Source organism: Eulemur rufifrons, chromosome 18, assembly GCF_041146395.1.
Source record: "Eulemur rufifrons isolate Redbay chromosome 18, OSU_ERuf_1, whole genome shotgun sequence".
NCBI lineage: Eukaryota > Metazoa > Chordata > Mammalia > Primates > Lemuridae > Eulemur > Eulemur rufifrons.
Genome location: NC_091000.1, coordinates 46,621,775 through 46,641,388, shown reverse-complemented (window position 1 = coordinate 46,641,388; position 19,614 = coordinate 46,621,775). Strand labels below are relative to the sequence as shown.

At 38.5% G+C, this 19,614-nt stretch overlaps 5 non-coding genes and 1 pseudogene across 5 annotated transcripts; 5 read left to right on the top strand and 1 right to left on the bottom strand.

The window, feature by feature from the left end:
- Positions 1-5,850: 5,850 nt before the first annotated feature.
- Positions 5,851-5,950, top strand: LOC138399222 (U6 spliceosomal RNA; annotated as a pseudogene).
- A 933-nt stretch (positions 5,951-6,883) lies between these two features.
- Positions 6,884-6,957, top strand: TRNAT-AGU (transfer RNA threonine (anticodon AGU)). The gene has a single exon. It is a non-coding gene; the product is annotated as a tRNA-Thr (tRNA).
- Positions 6,958-11,688: 4,731 nt separating this feature from the next.
- TRNAA-UGC (transfer RNA alanine (anticodon UGC)) lies at positions 11,689-11,760 on the top strand. The gene has a single exon. It is a non-coding gene; the product is annotated as a tRNA-Ala (tRNA).
- Positions 11,761-15,043: 3,283 nt separating this feature from the next.
- Positions 15,044-15,115, top strand: TRNAA-CGC (transfer RNA alanine (anticodon CGC)). The gene has a single exon. It is a non-coding gene; the product is annotated as a tRNA-Ala (tRNA).
- Positions 15,116-17,153: 2,038 nt separating this feature from the next.
- TRNAA-AGC (transfer RNA alanine (anticodon AGC)) lies at positions 17,154-17,225 on the bottom strand. The gene has a single exon. It is a non-coding gene; the product is annotated as a tRNA-Ala (tRNA).
- Positions 17,226-18,281: 1,056 nt separating this feature from the next.
- On the top strand, positions 18,282-18,353 carry TRNAA-AGC (transfer RNA alanine (anticodon AGC)). Its single transcript has one exon. It is a non-coding gene; the product is annotated as a tRNA-Ala (tRNA).
- Positions 18,354-19,614: the final 1,261 nt, after the last annotated feature.

The window sequence follows — 19,614 nt, the reverse complement described above, 5'->3', positions numbered from 1 at the left end:
CCTCAATCCTCATGCTGACTGCCATCAAAAGTTTGTTCTAACAATGCAAACAGATGGAAGTAGATAACAACCCCTTCTAGGTGACTGGGTGGATGGACACTCGATAACAGAACAATGGTTTTCAATGAACTGGAGTACCTCCCAAAATGATAAGTGAGAAAAATGAAACAAATCTGCTTTGAATGAATTAGATAGGCTACACATGCTAAAATATTTCATACCACCCAATTTTCTGTATTTCATCACTCATCCTATTTTTTTTCTTCTTTTTAAAAATATAAATGAAATCTGTTTTTGCAAACATCAGTTATCATCAAACAAAGGACAACATATGGAGAAGAAGGAAAATATTTTTGTGTAAAAATGGATATTATCCATTATCAAGAAACAGCTATTTCACAAATGGCCCGGAACCTTTACAGTCTAGTAAAAGAGCAGTCACTTCCTCTGCCTTTCTTCCCTGTTCTTCAATATAATTATTGTGCTTTTCATTACCCACGTACTCCTCAATATTGCTGGTCCACTGATACACATTTTTAAAGATTTTCAAAGCTATTATGGCTTCAAAGATATCAATAGGAATATAAATCTTTTCTGATAAATTAGCCAGGGGGAAGAAATTTCTGTCTGATAACTTCATTCTTTCCTTTTCACCTGGCAGCCTCTCTTCACTTTCCAGCCCGAGAAGGAAATTCTTTTTGTTTTTAACTCAATGGCTGCATTCTTAGATCTTGTTCCAAATGTCTTCGGCTGATTAACAAGCAAGCAGTATAAAAGAAAAATGGTGCAAAACTTCTGCTAACTTCTAATATGAGTTGGAAAGAGTTTGTATTTTTGTCTCTGCTTTTCAAGAGTTTTTAATAAGATAAATTCAACCTGAGACACATCCATAATACAAATCCTGAGAATGATTGAGGACAAGTGCTACCTTTTCCTTACCAAACTCTTGCCAAATATTCAGCAAACATTACTTGGCTCTGAACTAGATGATGAGACTTCAACGCTCCTAATGGACACCTAGAATAATAGAGTGAAGGATTGGATGAGAATTAAAACTGTTCAACATTGAGAAATCATGTAGGAGCACCTCTCTCCCCATGAGTAATACTGACATTTTCAAAGAGAAATAAATCCAAAAGTCACTCTTTTCCAAGCTGCCTTTTGACTTCAGGATTCCTATCTCTAAAGAAAAAATATGGGGCTGTAGAGGAAATCTGCCTGGCTTTGAAACTTGCCCTGCTACATGTTGGCTGTGAGCTTTGTGGCCAACTATTTCATCCCTTAAGGGATTGGTTTATTACAGGGATGATGTACTCATTTAATGTAACTCATTGTTATCACTATTATCCACTTGTTATCTCCAGTTACATTAAACATTCAGTGTCATATTGGCCACAGTCAGAACTTGACCTCAGTTTCTTTGAGCAGGATTCCAACTTGCTTTTGGGAAACCCACTTAATTTCAATGCCTTCAAAACTCAAGCTTTCTTATACCTGGTAGTAGACATGCCTCATCTATCACTCATCTGGAAAAGACGTTATGATTCAATTTAAGAGCACTCAACTCTGGATTTGGGAAAAGTTTGAAATAAATAAGTTAAAGTGCATAAAACAACAACAGAGTAGAAATACCCACCCTCAATTTCTCTAGTTTAGAAAAGAAAACAATATATATCCTCTATCATGAAGAATATAAGACTTTCAGGTAATGTCAATTAAAGGAAAGATTATTTATACTAAAAACATGAGCCACATTTTTGTTTTGTTTTCTCAACTTTTCTTCCACCGTACTCTAGAAGCCTGAGAAGCAGATGATCAATGCTTGGTATGTGCTGGGGAAGAAGGAGCTGCTCTCAGGACTTCCTGTCCATTCAAATAGCAGAGCCATGGCACAGAGAGAGAGAGAGAGAGAGAGAGAGAGAGACAGAGAGATATTTTTCTACAGATGTCCAATTTCAAGAGTTTTGTGGTTAAGACTTCTAGTCCACCAGTATTTTAGGAAACATTGACAGTCACACAAAATGGCCTCAGATTTTTCTGTGAATGAACTTATGAGATCCCACTCTAGCCAAAATACATGGGGTTTTAGATCTTTAATCCAAGTGTCACATTGACCTGTTTTGGCCACTGGGTTCTCAATTTAAGCTTAGGTTTGGAAGTCCCCAATTTCCATGACAAACACCACAACCATTCTTTCCACCCTCAGAGAAAAGGTTGGGGTACTCTGACCTTGGCCACCCCTTCACCCATACCTAGTAATTCAGTTAATCTTTTGGTCTAGAATGAAGTTGTTAAAACTTCTAATATATCAATAAATGAAGATAGACAAATTGAGCACATTGGAAGGCATGCATATAGTTGAATTTTTGTTTTTCACAAAGTAGCCACTGGCATTGGTGGCTTCAAAGAGAGCAGCAGGAAAGCTACTCTGCATGCAACCCCTCGTAGCTGTGGTGGGACCCGTTTGAGTGAGAAGTGGGATCTGCTGGCAGTTTTGAGCTTGGGTACCTAAGTTTTGGCTTGGAGTGACTATGAGGACACTGGACTTGTAAGACAAAGGAAAGCATGAAAAATATAGGTCAGGTAGTAACCAAATATTTTTTAATTGAAGAGATTTTGAGGGTCAAAACGTCTTTATTCCTGAATAGTTTGTTAGAAAATTAAACTTTCAATATAATGGTCCTGTGTTCGAGTCCCTTTTCCTACCCTGTTAGTGTTTTTTGTTTGTTTGTTTGTTTCCTTCACTTAGTTCTAACAGAAGCATGGTAAAACCTAGCTTTCTCCTGAAGAAATTTGTCTGTGCTTTCCCAGTCTCTTCACATGTGCGTTTTGGCTCAACAGGAGTAAGAAGAGCTGGAAACCAGTGTAACATCTCCTCTGTTCTACTGCAGGGGGATTTGTTTGCAGGTTTTTTTGGGTCTAAAATGCAGTTATAAGATCAAAACACTGTGCAAAATATGTACAATGAAACTAAAACATTTAGTTCTTTTTAAATTCGTTGTTATATTATCATTTAAAATAATTTTATTTTTTATATTTGTATTCAAGTTTAAAGTATGTCTCTAACCTTGCTGATTTTGCTTTCAAATTTGACTATATAAAGTGTTAACATTATTCCAAGGGACAAAACTATACAAAGAAGTCTCACTCAAGAGAAACTTTCAGGCCGGGCGCGGTGGCTCACGCCTGTAATCCTACCACTCTGGGAGGCCGAGGCTGGCGGATCATTTGAGCTCAGGAGTTCGAGACCAGCTCTGAGCAAGAGCGAGACCCCGTCTCTACTAAAAATAGAAAGAAATTATATGGACAGCTAAGAATATATACAGAAAAATTAGCTGGACATGGTGGCACATGCCTGTAGTCCCAGCTACTCGGGAGGCTGAGGCAGGAGGATTGCCTGAGCCCAGGAGTTTGAGGTTGCTGTGAGCTAGGTGACGCCACGGCACTCTAGCCTGGACAACAGAGTAACACTCTGTCTCAAAAAAAGAAAAAGAAAAGAGACAAATTTTCAAGTTGCTAGAGATTGCTGTATCTTGGGATGTTCTCAGGTGGAGGAATGGAAGTGTCCTTCAAGCTTCTTCTCAAGAGAAGCCAACTTTGGGGTGGACTGACAAGAGCGGATAGATCCTAGGAATGGTGACTTTCTGTCTAGCGTTAAGCTACCCTTCTCTTGATGTAGCTGTGAGATAGAATGCAAGTTTCTTTGTACTAAATTTCAGATTCTCAAAATGCATGGGCAGATACAAAGATATCATTAAAATATTCATGAATTAGAACACAAACAGTGTGGGGTGTAGCTCAGTGGTAGAGTGCATGCTTAGCATGCATGAGGCCCTGGGTTTAGTTCCCAGCACTTCCAGTGGGGGGTTTCCTCCTAGGATGAGGGTCCTCTGTAATTTTAAATGAAAATATCCAAATTTTCTGTCCGTAATTCTTGGTTCCTGTACACAGGTGTGATAACTTTAATTCTTAGATCCCCTACACATCTGTGATAACTTTCTTAATTATTATGGTATACAAGGAGACTATTCATGCTTGTTTATTCAAAGTTATTTTTTTATGTGCTGTCACATACATTTATTTTTTAAACATTGTATTTAAATTGAAAAAATTGTATGTATTTATCATGTATAACATGATGCTTTGAAATATACGTACCTTGTGGAATGGGTAAATCGAGCTAATTAACATATGCATTAATTTGAGTGGTTATTTTGTAATGACAACACTTAAAATCTCTTCGCATTTTTAATAGGATATATTGTTATAGATCTCTTAAACTTATTTCTCCTACTAAATGAAATTTTGTATCCTTTGACCAACATCTTCCCAATGCCCCTCTCATCAAAGTTATTTGTGGACATTTTTGTTATTCACTCACTCTCTCCAGCCACTCTGAACATTCACTGCTATGTTGCCTAAAGTCTTGTATTCCACAAAAACTCAGTGGGAAGAAGGAGAGTTCTGAGAGCAGGAAAATCACCTTGACTTGACAGGAATCTCTTTAGACACTTAACCGTACCTCCACTTCATCTTTCCTATACCTCAAGGTAGCATCAGGAATCAGTTCAAGAGGGTTTGTTCCTGGATTTGCAGAAATGTTTAAAATTAGGAGGCTGGAGCACTTGAAAAAGCAAACTTGCTTTAGTGCTTTGGAAAAATCAATGTTGCTCCTTTGGGATGGAGAACTCAGGGTTTTCCAGTAATGAAAGGCAGGACTGACTACATGACTTAGGGGGTCTGACGCCCTATGAACTGCACTGGTCAGAAACCATGAAACTGGCTCTCATGACAGTTATAGGAGAGATCATCCTCACCAAAGAAGCAAGCCACTTTCTTGACTCTTTACCTTCTCCTAAAAGATAGAAAAATAGGTAGTCAACAATGCCAGTTGTGAGCTGAGGAGGCAGGAGACACTTACTCACCACAAAGACTTGCTGCCTTGTTCTGCCCTGTTTGTATTCTAAAACAAAAGAAGCAACAAGAGTGCATAAAAACTTCCTTCTCCTTCTACCTGTTCTAAACTTCCTGAGCTGTATCTTCCTCAACTGACAAGATTCGGAGGAGCAGAGTAGCTTTCCACTGAATCCACCCACCACCTCTCTTCTGTCTCCCTCCTCCATCTATTCATCTCACACTACCAGGAATTGGATTCAAGCAGCATCCGTGGAAGATAATAGATTCCAAATCTTTCTGCATTGATAAGCACACTGGACAATTAGCAACACTGAAGATATCCAAAACTTTCTAAAAAAAAGAGAAGTTGAAAACAGTCGAAGTATTGAAAGGGGTGTAGAAGAAAAAGCCTAAGCTGAAGCAGTGCAAGATGGCTTAATCAGGAGGGTAGCAGGTTGGTAGATCCAAGGGTTCGCAGTTCGATTCTGGGTAGTGGAGAGTTCAGTTTCCTTCTGCCGAGAATACGTGTTGAGTAGGATGAGTCTGATGGTGTTATGTTGCTTAACGAATTCATAATTCAATAATAAGAGTTGATAGTCAGAGTCTCATTTTATTGCTTTGACATTATGTGTGCGTAATGATAAAATAAAATGTTATGGTGCAGAGATACCTGTGATACTGAAAAGGTTGTGGAACTATCACTGAGTCACTGCGATTTACAATGCGCACAGCAGCAATGCTAAGGAAAAAGAGCGCCACATACCATCTTTGTTGCATCTACTCTGTCTTAGCCCAGAAGAAGACATAGACAATACATAAATGAATGAGGTGGCTGTGTTCAAATAAAACTTTATATATGAACATTTACATTTTCATTTTTTATAAATTTCACGTGTCACAAAATACAATTCTTTGTTTTATTTTTTCAACCCTTTAAAATGTAAAACTCTGTGCTCGCTTTGGCAGCGTATATACGAAAATTGGAATGATACAGATATTTGCCTTGCCCCTGTGCAAGGATTATACACAAATTCATGAAGCATTCCATATATGTGTGTGTCTGTGTGTTTTCTGTGTAAAAATCAAGCTTTGCTTGCAGGCAATAATTTATTCACCTATGGTACAAGATGCCATTACAAACGCCCAGAGGAACTCTAATAGCAGGCAAGATTTCAGTATCCAGAGTGGAAACTGGTGACAGGGACTCGAACCTTACTCCTAGCATTAACAGGCTAAACACTTATCAACTGAGCTACACAAACCTACCAACTACTTTGGGGCATATATATATTCCACTAATTCATTTGGTAGTTCTTGTCCTAATCTGTAAGTCTTTTGCATTCTTCTCGCTGTAGAGAAAGTTCTATGCAAAAATGATGATATAAACACTAACGCTGAGAAGCACTCTGTTTTCCTCCTTCCTCTCTTCCTTGTCTTCCATCTCTTAATGAGTCCAGAATCAGAGCTATAATGTCCCATACAAAAAGTCATTAAGGGTATTAGTTCCTTCTTCATCAGTCATTTTTCTTTCTTTTCAAACTTGTGCAAGTCACAAGAACTGCTTGAGCTCACTTCTAGTGGCTGACTTTCAAAAGAAGAACTAGTGACCCTTGTTTCTGTCACAGATCTACAATCTAAACATTAAGTCAAATGCCTTAGAAAGCCTAAAATGAGCCTGAAATGAAAATATCTGCTCATAACCTCTTCCCTTTTTACCTTGCCTGAATTTTTCCCTCCACTTCAGTTTCCGTGAGGCAGTATGGAGGCTCCAAGCCAAATACAATGAGGTTATGAAGAGCAAGAGAAAAAGACTGGTGAATCAGTGCCTGGGTCAAAGTTGTTATTCACTGCGTGGTTCTGAGCTCAAAGGCCAAGAGAATGAAAGTCCAAGAAAGGAATTTTTTTAATAAATGAAAGAAAAATTCTGAAATACACCACAAATATTAAAGTATTGCCTGATAAAGAAAAAATAAGACCGGCTCAGGTGGGCCCCGTGGCTTAGTTGGTTAAAGCGCCTGTCTAGTAAACAGGAGAGCCTGGGTTCGAATCCCAGCGGGGCCTTACTGGTTTAAGTCCTGGGCTTGTGAACAGTTCCGTCTCAAAACTTGCCTGTTTTGCCGGTGTTTTCTACCATCGGCCGTCCTCCACCTCCGAGTTTGGACATAACAGGCAGCATTCAAAGGCTTTGGAAACAAAATGGAACTGATTTTGGTACATCCACCCAACGCAGGACTGTATGAAAAAAGCAAAGATCAGAACTGTGATTATAGTATACTGCTCAATTTTTTTGTTTTGTTTTTTAAATACAAACCGCACCTTTCATTGGGATTTTCCGTGCATTGTTATCTCACGTATTTCAATCCTGGTTTTATATAGAGTTAGGAACAGCTAATTGAAGTTTGGAGAGGGAATATAGACTGTGGACGTGGATTTTACTCTTGCAATAATGTAACTATAGGTGTGAGGGGAGATGGGGCGGGGGTTGGATGGCTTCAATCCCAGAAATTTGTGATGCATTCTATGAATGTCTATTTAATATTGATGAGGGCAGGCTACATAAAGTACAGGCCCATTGCAAAATGAAAATACGGGGTCCCTTATCCAAAACTCAGAGGAAAGTGTACTAAAATATAAAGTGTTTTCCTTTCTTTCTCAGTTGCTCTCTCTCTCTCTCTCGGCCTGTCATGGTATTTTTTACTTGCTATTTAATGTCTTTCTAATTAAGAAAAATTAAAATTTTAAGTTATCAGTATGAATTTTATAGTTCATTTTTATTTTGCACAACATCAAAATTCATGGGCCATCACGATTACTTTATATATATGCACAAACAAGGAAAGCCAGACACGCAATAGCGTGTATTTTTTTTCTCAGGTGCCATGCTCCGTTGTTCCATCGAACACCAATTACAAAACATAAATTCAAAGATACAATCATTTTGGAATTTCATAGACGACAGAGGTAAAGCGAGAGATTATTAGGGTCTCTAGCCCTAGCCTAGCCGCAGAAGCAACAATTACCGAAAGCCAGGATTGAACCAGAGACCTTTAGATTTTCAGCTTAGTGTTCTCCCAACTGAGCTATCTCAGGTGTGATAAGGTCTTTCTTTCTTCCATTTTATTTTGGAGACTTCGATTGTTTTCAACTTTTTGTTTATAGAAGGTTTCAGATTTCCTAAGTGCTGCTAACTGTTCATTGTATTTACCCACCCAGAAAGATTTGGAATCTACTGTCTCCTATGCTGATTGAATCCAATTCCTAGCAGTAGGGGATGGATAGGTGGAGAAGGGAGACAGAAGAGAGGTGATAGGGATTTAAAGGAAATCTTTCTGCTCTTCCACATCCTGTTGGTTGTGCCAGACACATCTCAGACTCTTAAGAAAACTAAAGAAAAAAATGTGTGGTCCTTTATTTTTCCCTTCTTTTGGTCTGTCATAATCTTCAAAGATGCTGAGAAATGGAACCCAAAGTTAATTTGTGTTAATGTGGGGTCAGGTTTTTGTCTCCTGGTAATGATTTCAAGTGAGTCGCTAATCCTCTTTTATCCTCTTCCAACTACTCAACGACATAGTTTTTGTTTTGTTTTGTTTTGTTCTGCACCCTGGATGGTGCAGAAGTTTATGGAGCACAAATGGGGCAGCACTAAAAGAAGTCCATTGGATCATATATGTTAGTAGAAAAAATGTGAGAAAAGAACGGGTGGGCGTTAATGAATAGCTAAAGAACAGAAATGAAGTTTCCAGGAAATGAAACCAAGGCAGCACACATTTTAAGTATGCATTCTACCACTGAGCAACACTTATGATAACCAAGCTTTCTTGGGGATACATCTTGAAATATTACTGTCAGAAACTCTAGTTTTCAAAACATAATAGTTAGCAGGAGAAAGTCAATGAAGATAAACCCCACTATTTTTGAAATCACTGAACTGGTTCCTGTTTAATTGCTGCACTTAGGGAAAGGTTACTGAATGGCAGAACAAGTGACAATGCATTTGCTCCTACGACATCCCCAGCTTAACTTGAAAAGTGTACACAATTGCTAAAAGATAGTTATATTAATACTGTTTTCCTTGCATATAATTAACCTAGGGTGGATAAGTTTCTCTCTTTTGAATTGATAGCTTTTTGTTTTCTTTTGTTTACCACATATGGGATTTGTCATGGAACATTTCACAATTGTTTTTGATCAACTGTGGAGCAGAAAATCATTGCTAATTATTTTTAGTATTTCTATTTTTATTAAGAGCTCAAACAAACCTTTATTGTGGATCAGCAGCTGATTGGAAAACCCAAAGTTAGTTTTAATGTAAGAAACATCCTAAAACTTTCATTATTGAGAATTTAGGACCTAAATTTAGGAAAAACAATATCAAAAAGAACTGTGAATGTACAATTTAATTATATCCAGATATTAAATGTCTAAAGTTAAAAAAATCTTAGCTATAAAAATTATTGGGATTATAGTCATAGTACATTAAAGTTTTAGAAGTTCAGTTCCATTTTGTCTTCAGAAAATTCTTATATTTTCTTTTTTTATTTTTCTGTACATTCTTAGTAGTCCCTAGAGTCAAATCAGCAAAGGAGTTCTACTGAGTAGAAAAGTGTTTGGAATTTAATTTATTAATTTTTTTCTAGGTATAAAAAAAAGTTCAAGAAATGTGCATCTTGGAAAATATTTTACATTGATACAAATGAAGATTTTTTTTTTTTAATTTTCTGGAGTAAGCTAGGAAATTCAGAAGAAGTTCTTCTAGATTTATCTTTCTCCCTGCCCCATAAAGACAGATATCCCCAGCATGTGTCCAAATGAAAAAAAAAAAAGAAAAGGAAAGAAAGAAACCCTCAACTTTTGTGGTCAATCTCTATTTTTTTCCCAAAAGAAATAGAGACAGAAGAGAAAAGGAGAATATGAGAAGATGACTAAAGACAAATCAGAGAGAGTTAAGGCCATAGTAAAATGTTGACCATCTTTCCTTTGCTAGGATTAGGAAAGAGTTTTTCCCCTCCATTTACCCCAACTCATTGGAAACAATACAAGAGAGAAGACAGTGGACCAACATCTTCAATGTACTGAAGAAAAAAATTCAGCCTATCTGACTCTATGCAAGGAAATGTGCATCTACACAAAAAAACGAAGAACACTGGAAATAGTAATGATGTAGTAAATATAAGGGGTTTTTATTTTGCTGTTATTTATATCTGTTTAATTGTCAGAGACTGTTGTTTAGAGTACAAATAATAACAACGTATGGTGAAGTTATAACATATGGAGAAGTTAAATGTTTGACAATGATAGCACAAACTCTGGGAGAGGAGAAATGGAGGTATAGTGTTGTAACATCCTTATCTATACACGAAGAATATAGTCTCACTTGAAGCTAGGGTGTGATCTTTTTTTTAAAAAAATGTATACTATAAAGACTAAATCATCTACTAAAATTGGATCATAGAATTAAATGTAAATAGAAGAAAACATCTTTGTGATCCTGAGTGAGACAAATATTTTGTGGCTATGACAATAAAAGCATAAAATGTTATAACTTGGACCCCACCAAAATTTTTTAAATTCTGCTCTATGCAAAACGTGGTTAAGAGAATGAAAAGACAAGTAACAGACTGGGAGACAACATATGCAAACATATAGCTGATAAAGGATCTGCATCTAGACTATGTAAACAATTTTCAAAAAGTCAACAATAAGAAATCGCAATTTAAAAATAGGCAAAATATTTTAGCAGACACTTCCTCAAAGATATAAGAATGGCAAATAAGTACATGAAAGAATATTCAACATCATTAGTTCTTAGGAAAATATAAATTAAAATCATAATAATATACCAATGCACAGCTACTAGAGGGGCTAAAATTTAAAAAAACAACCATACCAAGTGTTGGCAAAAATACAGAGGAAATGGAACTTTCATACAATGCTGGTGGGAATGTAAAACAGTATAACTTTGAGAACAATTTGGTAGTTTCTTAAAAAGTTAAATATAATAACCACGGGATCCAACTATTCAACTCCTAAGTGTTTACCCAAGAGAATAGGAACTATATGTCCATAGAAAGACTTGCGCACAAATGTTCTTATCACATATATTTGTAATTGACAATAACTGGAAACAACCTAAATGTCTATCAATAGTTGAATGTATAAATAAATTGTGGTGTACTCATACCATGGAATTTAATTTAGCATAAAATGGAATGAACTATAGACACATGCAAAAATTATAATGGATGAAAGAAACAAGACAAAAAAGAGTAAATACTATATAATCCCATTTATCTAAAACTCTCGAAGATGCAAACTTGTCTATAGTGGTGGGAAGTAGCTCACTGGTTGCTGTATGAAGAGGTAGGGAGGAGTGGGAAGGGAGTTAAACCCATAAACATTTCTCTCTCTCAACTTGCCAGCTGTATGGTGAAGACATTTCTCAAGATATAGATTGGAGGGAAACAACTCTATTGGAAATAAGAGAGAATTATTTTACATTTTGTATATGGGATGTCAAGGTGCTTCCTAGGTTAACAGGGAAGATAGCCTGGTCTTTGCTTGTAGATTACTAGTGAGAAAGACAATTTGGTCTAGAATTCAATTACCCTCAGAGTGTAGTGGAATAAAAAAAAAGATACAGTTTAGAAATTGAAAATAAAAAAGTTAGCAGAATGAACTTTCTACTGACAAAAAAGAACCCTTTCCAAAGACTACAGAAAATGGGCATCATATTTTCTATTAATAATATACTTCAAAAAAATAAAAAAAGAAAAAGAAACGATTTTAACACTTGGGGGTGTAGCTCAGTGGTAGAGCATGTGCTTTGCATGCATGAGGTCCTGGGTTCAATGCCCAGCACCTCCATGAGTTTATTGCTTTTTCTACGTCCCCAAGTGTGTAAATTGCACCACACATCATCTTCAGTAACTGGAATCAGCACTCCTGCTCTTTTGCCTTTAGTTACATTTTTCTGCTCACATGGAAAGTATGCATGATTGCTGCTTTAGCAGAGGAAAGAAACAAAGAAAAGAAAAAAATGCTTATGCAACACCACTAATACCATCGAATTAACTAGACTTTTCATCTGGACTACCTTTCTACAATACTACCTAAGAAACAGAAATGAAGAGGACATAAAATAAGAAACCCATGTACAATTTCTTTACCCCTAATAACTAATCCTAAAGACACAATCAGTGGGAAAAATTAGTATGGTTTTCCAAGCATCCCTGGAAAAATACTTTAGACTGCAAATCAAATGCCTTGGACACAAGACAGTTCATAAATTTTTATCACATACCTGGAGTAGAATACATGAATTTTAATAAGCGCTCTTGTTTCTTGTGTGAGACACCTGAAAAAAGAAAAAGTAAGGAATGCCCCACCACCAACCTGCTTTAAATTTGGAGACAAAGTGATGTTCATTTTCTGTGGTGAGAAACACTAGGTTTTCAGATAAATTCAAGTGGTAGAGAGGTCTTTTTTCTCTCCTCTCTCTTCCTTTGTGGTCTCCTGCTTCAGGGCTTCAGCATCCACTGATAGGTGTCCAGGGTTCTTAGTGCCTGTTTATGAAGTACGCTTACACTCTTCATTTAGCACCACCTTTTCTGAATTTATGTTTAAATTTCCAGACCAGCACTAAAGTTACTCATGTTGTTTTACTTCATTTCCCTTCAAATATTCTTAATTAATTCTTTTCTATCTTTTCTCCCCATTTTGACCTAAATTCTCTGAGTCAACACACTTGCAACTCTGCTTCATGTTTTTTGCACTGTCTTTTGTGTCTTGCTGAAGTTTTGTAGGCAGAGGTGAAGGAAGCTGAAAGAAAGACAAGTGGAGACAGAACATATTCCAATCTGAGACTGTCCCTGTTGGTGGAATGGATCTGATACTCTGGTAGCATGCTGGTGAGCAGAGATTGGAGTAGACTAACAGGAGTGGGAAGGAGGAATGGTACCTTTTAATCCAGCATTCACTTATCCTTCTCATGGCATAGATGCAAAAAAAGGACCCAGTCTAGGATTTTCTGAAATAGTGATGCTAAATACAGTAGACTTTGTCCTACTATCAGGTCCTAGAATACCTGAAAATCAGGATGATCATGAGTTATAGAAGATTTACTGAAGTACAGAGTCTACCTGATTGTGTAGCTCAATGGTAGAGCACAGGCTAAACATGCAGGAGAGTCTGGGTAATCTTGAACTCCCTTATTGCTTTTCTCTTTCCTCATCCCTGCTGTACTTCAGTAATATGTCCAAGTTTCCCCTATTTTTAAATTTTTTTTATTCGCTTTTTCTCCCTGCTCACATCCAAAGTAAATCCATCACCCAACAGATTGCCTTTGAACTGATCTATGTCAATTCTATAGCCCCGGCACCTACCAGCCTTACTGCATCAGCACAAATGCAAGAAGAAATGAGAAAGCGAGCCCATGCTCTTTTGGTTCCACTTCACCGTTCACAAAGGAACAGGAAAGAAAAAAAAGATGGAAAGGAAAGGAAAAGAGGCTCATAGCTGATTTTTGTTATGAGGTTTTTTTTTTTTTTTTTGGTATTCTCAGCTGTACCTGTGCCAATTATAAGATTAGACTGAGGAGCAAAAAACCTACTCACTAATTTTCTTTCCTTCCACTACCAAAGATGGTAAAATAGCAATCCCAATTTATTCAAGGTGAGGGGACAAGGAAATGACATCTCTCAAGGAATGCTGTGCTTTCCAAATTCAGAAAAATAGAGAAATTATTATTGTCTATGAAAGTAGATGTGTGGCCAACATAGCTCAGTTGGAAGTGCTCTAGACTAAAGGTCTAGACTAAAATCAGGGATCCTTCTCTGTGATTTGAAAAGTCTTTAGTTTACATCAAAAAGAATTCTTTGCGCAGTAGGTCACCCATACACACTCTTTTGAATTCACTTTCTCAAGTAAATCTTTCAGAGGACTAAGATAAGAAGAATCGGAATTGCATGCCTTCAATCTTTCCTACCTTCATTAGTAAACACTTATGTTCAGTGAAAACCTTCCAGAAATATTATCCTGTCGTCAATAGCATAAAAAGATCCTAATAAAGAAGCACCATAAGACTTCAGACTCTTTTTTTTTTTTCTTTTAGGCAAGCACGAAAATGAGGTTTGTTGAAGAGAGAAAGATGGGATTACAGAGCAAGAGCAAGATATAGGTTTACAGGGCAAGATACATACACCACGGATGACGACTGGACCCACTGTCGCAGCAAAGGGAGAGCAAAAGGAAGGACGCAAAAAAACCAAGACTTCAGACTTTGCGGAGGTCATCTGCGGGTAAGAGAACAGCCATTACCTCCGCCTTTCCCCAGCTGGCCAAGCCAACCCTATCTGCTTTGTGTTATCCAAAATTGCCTCCCATGTTTTAATTCTTTGATAGCACTCTGAACATTTCCAGGGCTCTTTGGCTTTATTTTTTCCAAGTATCTGTATCTATTGATAGCAGGCTTTCCCGTTGTGATAGCTTTGCTTGGTCCCCCATCCTTGCTTCACCACCCTGCGTTGGCTGTTGCCCTGTTTATTCCCCTAGATTGGAAAAATGTCAGCTGATTAAAGTTAATGAAACTTTAGAGATGTGTTTCCCCGCCACCCTAGCCACCCCCGAAATCCTTCGTGAACATAATCCTCAAGGGAAGGTTAGAGATGGGGGTGTGGAACCAGAACTGAGGACAATCTCAGAACTTGTGGCTCATGAACGAGGATTGAGAGCCAGCTGGGAAGTGGATGTTGGCAGAGTATGCTACCCAGCATGGGGGGGAAGTTCAACCCACCAGTTCAACTAAGGCCTGAGGCTGCCTCTGGACTGAGGAGCATTTCATTTGAGTCGGTATTGCTGAAGATTTGTGTTGGGAATTTGTGATTTTTCCCGGTGACGGAAAGTAACTTTCAGAAAAAGTAAGGCAGTCTGTTTGTGAGTGGACCCTGGAGCAGGGTAAAAAGAGTGGGAAAGTCCAAAGATCACAAACTGTGTCATTCCGGCTATAATCATTGCATCTTAGTGAAGCCGCCAGTTCACTTTAGTAATTTCACAAGTAGTGGAATTTTTGTAATCAACGAAAAATAAAAGCAGCAAACTGAAAACAAAAGTGATATTTTATAGATTAACCCCAAAACTATAGTGAACGTGAGGGGGTGTAGCTCAGTGGTAGAGCGCGTGCTTCGCATGTACGAGGCCCCGGGTTCGACCCCCGGCTCCTCCACTGTCTTTTCTTTTTTTTTTTTCCCCCGTCACTTTTCCCTACTCCTATCTAAAGAGAAGATTGGCTAATGAATTGCCTTTAATATGCCATTTCTACTCCATGAGCCTTAGTGCCACCCAAGGTGTGGGCCTTTATAGAAGGAAGAAAGAGGAAAGAAGAAAAGAAACGGAACCACCCACGAGGATCTCCCCCACTGGAATCACGAAGTCTGCAGCCACAGTAACCGACCCCAGTCACTTTGGGTTGTACTTGGGGTTATCACTACAAAGCACGGTGGAAGAAAGAAAAATAAGAAAAAACAAGCGGCTCCGCGAAAATTTTCCTTGCGTCTCATTAGTTTTATGAACACTGGATAGTCTAAGGCGCAGAAGCAGAGAAATCTTCCCACTGGTTTCCTTACGTCTCTCTTCTCCCGGCTCCCCTTACCGCGAGCGCTGGTAAACGGGGTGTCCAAATATGTACACATAAATTTTAGGAGGGAATCCTAAATCATTGTGTTTTCTCTTTTACTTTTAATTTTCATTCCAATATTTTACTTACCTGTGCGAAATCTGTATCTTCCTGAATATAGCAATAAATTATATATCAACTTCTTGGTACCTCCTCAGCTCGTCGTCTCCCATACCCACCCTTGCTCATATTAACCAAGTGAGGCTCAGTTGGCGCTGGCAAGTCGCTAAGATGGGCTCTTAGAGGCAAGACGACATTTAAAAGTAACGTGGTGAATAACACAGCAGACCTTCTAATAAAGAGTTAAAAGGTTTTAGACGCAAATGCGTGGTTCCTGAACCCGGGAACCGCCCCCCCCCCCCCCCCCCCCGCCACATACCAGAATTTCTTACCCATACCCGTTTGCATCTTACAGCTCTCTGGTGAACTAAGAATCACCGGATGTGGGGAAAGATAGGGGTCTTTATAACTGAAACGCTCCCCATCCCAGGTGATTATCATCCACGCTTGAGAACGGTGACCTGTTAATACAAAGCAGAGCTACAAAAACTGAAATGAGCTGAGCTGCTGGGGAAAAAATAGGTAGGAAGAAGGAGTGGAACCAGATGAAGGGGGGCGAGAGGGATTGGAGGTGAAGGTGACACTGAGGTGGTGAAGAAAATGAGGGGGAGTCGGAAGGAGAGCGGTGATCGCGGAAGAGGAACTAGAAGAGAGGGAGAAAGAGAGCTTGGAGCTTGGAGGCGTATGATTTGGATGATCCCAGAGGCTTCCGCATTGCCTAAGTCTCCTCTGCTGCTCTTTGGATGCAGAAAACTAGGTCTCTTCCTTCTAAGGGAAGTGGATTAAAAGCTTTTGTCCCGCAGGAAAGCACAACCCTTTTTGCCTGAGACTGACATGGGTTTGAGCGCGACTAGCCGCTCTTTCCATCTGTGAAAATAATTTTCTCAACTTTGGATTTTTGAACTTTCTCAAGTTTCTCAAGAAACAACTTTCCCTTGGACAGCATCCTGAACATTGGTTCATTCAGAGAAAGCTGGGATCATAGCGCTTCAATGACTGGTGATTGGACCGATCTATTGCCAGCCAACCAAGATTCTGTGTGTGGTGGAAATACAGGAGCGAATGGGGAAAGGAAAACGAGAAAGAAATTTTTCTCCTAAGTCTGCAGTCTGTTCATTGATATAGGCATGACTGGGGTTGAGGGAGGGGGAGGAGGAGTGAAGGGAAGAAATTTTTCCAAGAGACTTTTTTTCCCCTTTTCTTTCCGTTTTTTTCTTTCCTGCTTCTTAATAGTACTCAGAAAGGGCAGCAACGGAGAAAGGTCTATGGCTGGCTTGCTTGTTGCTTCACCTTCAGGTGATCCTGCATAAACAGCTTCTTTTATTTCCGTAAATGGCTTTATTGTGCTGAATCAATCAGGTTGGGAGGCCCAAGGAGTATCACGGCCTATGATACAAGTGAGTAAGCACCAAACAATCTACCTTCACTGTAAGTGGGCAAAACACAAGTTAGGATATACACAAAGAGAAAAGTCTGAGACAGAATTGCTCCTACTTAACTATAGTGGGGAACCCACAAAGCACAAACTTGGAGGTGCTGGGGATTGAACCCAGGGCCTCGTGCATGCTAAGCACGCGCTCTACCACTGAGCTACACCCCCCCAGATGCAGAAGAATATATCACGAAAGATTGAAATCGATTATATTGAATTTCTATTTCTGAAGTTGAATCGGATCTTGCCTCGACTCAGCCAGGAAGAGAAATGCATTCTAAACCAAAAGATCTTTGGATCCTCCCAAAGTCGTATCTTTTTCAAGGACTCCTTTTAGCCAGCTGTTTTTGTGTCAGTTCCAGCCCACCTGGAGCGAGGGTCCCAGGATTTAATCTTCTGTTATGTCTTCAGAGTCTCCCTCTTAGACAGTCCTTCTCTGCCTGAGAAGCTGCCAAAAAATTACAAAAGAGAGTGCCAGGGAATACAAAGATAAGTCCTGTGAGTGCTACAGAGGAAATGTAGATCCAGGTGGGGACATAAGAGGTTAATACACAAAAATCATCCAAAAATGGATTAAAAACTTGAACTTAAGACCCAAAACTTCTAGAAGAAAACATAGGGAGAAAGCGTCTCGACTTTGGTTTAGGCAATGATTTCTTGGCTATGACACCAAAAACACACAGACAGCAAAAAGCAAAAATAGACTGGAACTACAGCAAACTAAAAACTTCAGAACAAAGAAAAGAATCAACCGAGTGAGGGGCAACCCAACCTATGGAATGGGAGAAAATATTTTCAAACCATTTATCTAATAAGGGATTAATGTTCAAAAAATATAAGAAACTACTACAACTCCATAGCAACAAAACAAAACAAAATCCAAATAACCCAATTTTAAAATGAGCAAAGAGTTCGAATAGACATTTCTCCAAAGTTGGGCAGTAGCCACTAAGTATGTGAGAAGGTGTTCAACATCACTAACCATCAGGGAAATGCAAATCAAAGCCACAAGGAGATATCACTTCACATCTATTAGGATAATTATTATTTTAAAAAAGTGTTAGCGAAGATGTGGAGAAATTGGAACCCTTGTACACTGTTTGTGAGAATGTAAACTGGTGCAACCACTATGGGAAGCAGTATGGAGGTTCCTCAAAAGATAAAAACAAAACCACCATATGATCCAGCAATCTCATCTTTTGTGATATATTCTTCCATAGTTCAGGGGGTGTAGCTCAGTGGTAGAGCACATGCTTAGCATGCATGAGGCCCTGGGTTCAATCCCCAGCACCTCCAAGTTTGTGTTTTGTGGGTTCCCCACTATGGTTAAGTAGGAGCAATACCCTCTGGGTATATATCCAAAAGAATTAAAATTAGGATCTCAGAGAAATGTGTGCATTCCCATGTTCACTGCAGCATTATTCACAATCAGCAACGTATAGAAACAACCCAAACGTCCATTGACAGATGAGTGAACAAAGAAAATGCATGATATGTGTATATATATATATATATATATATACACACACACACATATATATATAGGAATACTAGTCGGCCTTTTTAAAAAAGGAAAGTCTGCCATTTGCAACAACATGGATGAACCTGGAGAACATTACGCTAAGTGAAATAAGCTAGTCACTGAAGGACAAATACTGTATGATTCCACTTATGTGAAGTATCTAAAATAGTCAAACTCATAGAAGCAGAAACTAGAATGGTGGTTTGCAGGGGCTGGAGGGAAGAGGGAGTGGGGAGTTGTTGCTCAATGGGTGTAAAGTTTCAGTTACACAAAATGAATACGTTCTAGAGATCTGCTGTACAACATAATGCCTATAAATAACAATACTATATTATACATGTAAAAATTTGTCAAAAGGGTAGATCTAATATTACAGTGTTCTTACCCATCCCTCCTACACACACGCACAAACACATACAGGGATACAAAGAAACATTTGGAGTTGATAGATGTGTTAATTATCTTGATTGTGGTGATAGTATCATTGATGTATGCATGTGTTCAAACTCATCAAATTGCATATATTCAACATGTGCAGGGCATATATATATATATATGTATGTAAATATATATCAATTATACCTCAATAAAGTCCAAAACTTGTCAAAGAAAATCAAAGAGAAAATGGTAATCAATTCACAGTACTTGACCAAAACAAAGAGCGACAAGTATGTGTCTGGGGCAATTTTGCACACTCTTGCAAGCCCTTGCATCCAACATCTGGATTTGGAAACGTGACAATGGCTTTGTCTACCCGCTTTTGCTCTGGTTTTGAAGACAATATAAAAGAGGCGGAAGACAGGGAGAGGAGAAAGGTGGACGCTCCTGTTTTTGTAGTGTCTCTTTCAGAGCAAATTTTTTGTGCAACAAGGCAAGCGCAGAGGAAGCTGGGCACAACCAGAAAAACAAATTTCGTCTTTGTAAACAAACCCTCCTTACACCTGGACAAGTCCGAAAATTTCACCGGTCCTTGGGGCGCAGAAAGTAGACAATTCCTACCGTTAGCCAAAATTCGGTGCGACTATTAATCCAAAT